Source organism: Hypanus sabinus (genome assembly GCF_030144855.1).
Source record: "Hypanus sabinus isolate sHypSab1 chromosome 1 unlocalized genomic scaffold, sHypSab1.hap1 SUPER_1_unloc_7, whole genome shotgun sequence".
NCBI classification, from domain to species: domain Eukaryota; kingdom Metazoa; phylum Chordata; class Chondrichthyes; order Myliobatiformes; family Dasyatidae; genus Hypanus; species Hypanus sabinus.
In genome coordinates this window covers 236,714-243,479 of record NW_026778914.1, presented here as the reverse complement: position 1 = coordinate 243,479, position 6,766 = coordinate 236,714, and positions in this window count along the sequence as shown.

Genomic DNA, 6,766 nt, shown 5'->3' with positions numbered 1-6,766 from the left:
ATTCCCCACACATTCATGTGTGTGTCTGAGACACTAATCCCATCTCTCTACACAATGTCCATAACCCTTAATTCCCCAAACATTCATGTGTGTGTCTGACACACTAATCCCCTCTGACTACAGAATGTCCATGTCCCTCCATTACACACACATTCAAGGTTCTGGCACACTAATCCCCTCTGTCTACACAATGTCCATATCCCTGCATTCCCACACATTCATGAGTCTGACTCACTAATTCCCTCTGTCTACACAATGTCCATATCCCTCCATTCCCCACACATTCATGTGTGTGCCTATCACACTAATCTGCTCTGTTAGCACAATGTCCATATCCCTCCATTCCCCACACATTCATGTCTGTGTCTGACACACGAATCCCCTCTGTCTACACAATGTCCATATCCCTCCATTCCCAACACATTCATGTGTCTGACACACTAATCCCCTCTGTTTTCACAGTGTCCATATCCCTCCATTCCCCACACATTCATGTGTGTGTCTGACACACTAATCCCTCTGTCAACACAATGTCCATATCCCTCCATTCCCCAAACATCCATGTGTGTGGCTAACACACTAATTGCCTCTCTCCACACAATGACGATATCCCTGCATTCCCATACGTTTATGTCTGCGTCTGACACACTAATCCCCTCTGTTTTCACAGTGTCCATATCCCTCCATTCCCCACACATTCATGTGTGAGTCTGACACACTAATCCCCTCTGTCAACACAATGTCCATATCCCTCCATTCCCCACATATTCATGTGTTTCTGACACACTAATCCCCTCTGTGTACAGAAAGTCCATATCACTCCATTCCCCACACAATAATGTGCCTAATGCACTAATCTGCTCTGCCTACAGAATGTCCATATTCCTGCATTCCCCAGATGTTCATGTGGCTAACACACCAATCCCTTGTGTCTACACAATGTCCATATCCCTCCATTCCCCACAGATTCATATGTGTCTCTAACACACTAATCCCCTCTGTCTACACAATGTTCATATCCCTCCATTCCCCACACATTGATGTGTGTCTAACACACTAATCCACTCTGTCTAAACAATGTCCGTATCCCTCCATTCACCACACATTCATGTGTGTGTCTAACACACTAATTGCCTCTGTCTCCACAATGTACACATCCCTGCATTCCGCACACATTCATGTGTGTGTCTGACACACTAATCCCCTCTGTCTACACAATGTCCATATCCCTGCATTTCCCACACATTCATGTCTGTGTCTGACACACTAATCCCCTCTGTCCACACAATGACCATATTCCTGCATTCCCCACACATTCATGCCTGTGTCTAACACACTAGTCTGCTGTGTCTTCACAATGTCCATATCCCTCCATTCCCCACATATTCATGTGTGTGTCTGACATACTAATCCCCTCTGTCTACACAAAGTCCATATCCCTCCATTCCCCACATATTCATGTGTGTGTCTGACACACTAATCCCCTCTGTCTACAGAATGTCCATATCCCTCCATTCCCCACACATTCAGGTGCGTGACTAACACACTAATCCCCTCTGTCTACACAATGTCCATATCCCTCCATTCCCCACACATCCGTGTGTTTGGCTAACACACTGATTGCCTCTCTCTACACAGACCATATCCCTGCATTCCCGTACGTTCATGTCTGCGTCTGACACACTAATCCCGTCTGTCAACACAATGTGCATATCCCTCCATTCCCCACACATTCATGTGTGTGTCTAACACACTAATTGCCTCTGTCTACACAATGTCCGTATGTCTCCATTCCCCACACATTCATTTGTCTGACTCACTAATACCCTCTGTCTAGAGAATGTCCATATCCCTCCATTCCTCACAGATTCATATTTGTCTCTAACACACCAATCCCCTCTGTCCACACAATGTCCATATCCCTCCATTCCCCACACATTCATGTGTGTGTCTAACACACTAATTGCCTCTCTCTACACAATGCTGATATCCCTCCATTGCCCACACATTGATGTGTGTGTCTAACACACTAATCACATGTCTGCACAATGTGCATATCCCTCAATTCCCCAGATATTCATCTGTGTGTCTGACATACTAATCACCTCTGTCTACACAACTTCCATATCCCTCCATTCCCCACACATTCATGTGTGTGTCTGACACACTAATCCCGTCTCTCTACACAATGTCCATAACCCATCATTCCCCAAACATTCATGTGTGTGTCTGACACACTAATCCCCTCTGACTACAGAATGTCCATATCCCTCCATTACACACACATTCAAGTTTCTGGCACACTAATCCCCTCTGTCTACACAATGTCCATATCCCTGCATTCCCACACATTCATGAGTCAGACTCATTAATTCCCTCTGTCTACACAATGTCCATATCCCTCCATTCCCCACATATTCATGTGTGTGTCTGACATACTAATCCCCTCTGTCTACACAAAGTCCATATCCCTCCATTCCCCACATATTCATGTGTGTGTCTGACACACTAATCCCCTCTCTCTACACAATGTCCATATCCCTGCATTTCCCACACATTCATCACTGTGTCTGACACACTAATCCCCTCTGACTACACAATGACCATATTCCTGCATTCCCCACACATTCATGCCTCTGTCTAACACACTAGTCCGCTGTGTCTACACAATGTCCATATCCCTCCATTCCTCACATATTCATGTGTGTGTCTGACATACTAATCCCCTCTGTCTACACAAAGTCCATATCCCTCCATTCCCCACCTCTTCATGTGTGTGTCTGACACACTAATCCCCTCTGTCTACACAATGTCCATATCCCTCCATTCCCCACACATCCATGTGTGTGGCTAACACACTGATTGCCTCTCTCTACACAATGTCCGTATGTCTCCATTCCCCACACATTCATTTGTCTGACTCACTAATACCCTCTGTCTAGAGAATGTCCATATCCCTCCATTCCCCACAGATTCATATTTGTCTCTAACACACTAATTGCCTCTGTCTACACAATGTTGATATCCCTCCATTGCCCACACATTGATGTGTGTGTCTAACACACTAATCACATCTGTCTGCACAATGTGCATATCCCTCAATTCCCCAGATATTCATGTGTGTGTCTGACATACTAATCACCTCTGTCTACACGACTTCCATATCCCTCCATTCCCCACACATTCATGTGTGAGTCTGACACACTAATCCCGTCTCTCTACACAATGTCCATAACCCTTAATTCCCCAAACATTCATGTGTGTGTCTGACACACTAATCCCCTCTGACTACAGAATGTACATATCCCTCCATTACACACACATTCAAGGTTCTGGCACACTAATCCACTCTGTCTACACAATGTCCATATCCCTCCATTCCCCACACATTCATGTGTGTGCCTATCACACTAATCTCCTCTGTTAGCACAATGTCCATATCCCTCCATTCCCCACACATTCATGTCTGTGTCTGACACACGAATCCCCTCTGTCTACACAATGTCCATATCCCTCCATTCCCCAGACATTGATGTGTGTCTAACACACTAATCCACTCTGTCAACACAATGTCCGTATCCCTCCATTCACCACACATTCATGTGTGTGTCTAACACACTAATTGTCTGTGTCTACACAATGTCCATATCCCACCATTCCTCACACATTCGTGTGTGTGTCTGACACACTGATCCCTTGTGTCTACACATTGTCCATATCCCTCCATTCCCCACAGATTCATATGTGTCTCTAACACACTAATCCCCTCTGTCTACACAATGTCCAATTCCCTCCATTCCCCACACATTCAGGTGTGTCTGACACACTGATCCACTCGGTCTACACAATGTCCATATCCCTCCATTCCCCACACATTCATGTGTGTGTCTGACACACGAATCCCCTGTGTCTACACAATGTCCATATCCCTCCATTCCCCACACATTCATGTGTGTGTCTGAGACTCTAATTGCCTCTGTCTACACAATGTTGATATCCCTCCATTGCCCACACATTGATGTGTGTGTCTAACACACTAAGCACATCTGTCTGCACAATGTGCATATCCCTCAATTCCCCAGATATTCATGTGTGTGTCTGACATACTAATCACCTATGTCTACACGACTTCCATATCCCTCCATTCCCCACACATTCATGTGTGTGTCTGACACACTAATCCCGTCTCTCTACACAATGACCATAACCCTTAATTCCCCAAACATTCATGTGTGTGTCTGACACACTAATCCCCTCTGACTACAGAATGTCCATATCCCTCCATTACACACACATTCAAGGTTCTGGCACACTAATCCCCTCTGTCTACACAATGTCCATATCCCTCCATTCCCCACACATTCATGTGTGTGCCTATCACACTAATCTCCTCTGTTAGCACAATGTCCATATCCCTCCATTCCCCACACATTCATGTCTGTGTCTGACACACGAATCCCCTCTGTCTACACAATGTCCATATCCCTCCATTCCCCACACATTCATGTGTCTGACACACTAATCCCCTCTGTTTTCACAGTGTCCATATCCCTCCATTCCCCACACATTCATGTGTGTGTCTGACACACTAATCCCTCTGTCAACACAATGTCCATATCCCTCCATTCCCCACATATTCATGTGTGTCTGACACACTAATCCCCTCTGTGTACAGAAAGTCCATATCACTCCATTCCCCACACAATAATGTGCTAATGCACTAATCTGCTCTGCCTACAGAATGTCCATATTCCTGCATTCCCCAGATGTTCATGTGGCTAACACACCAATCCCTTGTGTCTACACAATGTCCATATCCCTCCATTCCCCACAGATTCATATGTGTCTCTAACACACTAATACCCTCTGTCTACACAATGTTCATATCCCTCCATTCCCCACACATTGATGTGTGTCTAACACACTAATCCACTCTGTCTAAACAATGTCCGTATCCCTCCATTCACCACACATTCATGTGTGTGTCTAACACACTAATTGCCTCTGTCTCCACAATGTACACATCCCTGCATTCCGCACACATTCATGTGTGTGTCTGACACACTAATCCCCTCTGTCTACACAATGTTCATATCCCTCCATTCCCCAGACATTGATGTGTGTCTAACACACTAATCCACTCTGTCAACACAATGTCCGTATCCTTCCATTCACCACACATTCATGTGTGTGTCTAACACACTAATTGCCTTTGTCTACACAATGTCCATATCCCACCATTCCTCACACATTCGTGTGTGTGTCTGACACACTGATCCCTTGTGTCTACACAATGTCCATATCCCTCCATTCCCCACAGATTCATATGTGTCTCTAACACACTAATCCCCTCTGTCTACACAATGTCCAATTCCCTCCATTCCCCACACATTCAGGTGTGTCTGACACACTGATCCACTCGGTCTACACAATGTCCATATCCCTCCATTCCCCACACATTCATGTGTGTGTCTGACACACGAATCCCCTGTGTCTACACAATGTCCATATCCCTCCATTCCCCACACATTCAAGTGTGTGTCTGACACACTAATCACCTCTGTCTACTCAATGTCTATATCCCTCCATTCCCCACACATTGATGTGTGTGTCTAAAACACTAATCCCCTCTGTCTGCACAATGTCCTTATCCCTCCATTCCCCAGTTATTCATGTGTGTGTCTGACATACGAATCCCCTCTGTCTACACAAAGTCCATATCCTTCCATTCCCCACACATTCATGTGTGTCTGACACACTAAGCTCTTCTCTCTACATAATGTCCATTTCCCTGCATTCCCCACACGTTCATGTCTGTGTCTAATGCACTAATCCCCACCCCCCCCGTCTATACAATGTCCAGATCACTACACTCCCCACACTAATTGCCTCTGTCTACACAATGACCATATCCCTGCATTCCCATACGTTCATGTCTGCGTCTGACACACTAATCCCGTCTGTCAACACAATGTCCATATCCCTCCATTTCCCACACATTCATGAGCCTGACACACTAATCCCCTCTGTCTACACAAAGTCCATATCCCTCCATTCCCCACACATTCATGTGTGTGTCTAACACACTAATCCCCTCAGTCAGCACAATGTCCATATCCCTCCAGTCGCCACACATTGATGTGTGTGTCTAAAATACTAATCACCTCTGACTACACAATGACCATATCTCTCCATTACACACACATTCAAGGTTCTGGCACACTAATCCCCTCTGTCTACACAAAGTCCATATCCCTGCATTCCGCACACATTCATGTATCTAACACACTAATCCCCTCTGTCTAAACAATGTGCATATCCCTCCATTCCCAACACATTCATGCCTGTGTCTAACACACTAATCCGCTGTGTCTACACAATGTCGATATCCCTCCATTCCCCACATATTCATGTGTGTCTGAAACACACTAATCCCCTCTGTCTACACAAAGTCCATATCCCGCCATCCCCCACATATTCATGTGTGTATCTGACACACTATTCCCCTCTCTCTACACAATGTCCATATCCCTGCATTCCCCACACGTTCATGTCTGTGTCTGACACACTAATCCCCTCTGTCTACACAATGTCCATATCCCCCCATTCCCCACACATTCATGTGTGTATGACACTCTGATCCACTCTGTCTACACAATGTCCATATCCCTCCATTCCCCACACATTAATGTGTGTGTCTGACACACGAATCCCCTCTGTCTACACAATGTCCATATCCCTCCATTCCCCACACATTGATGTGTGT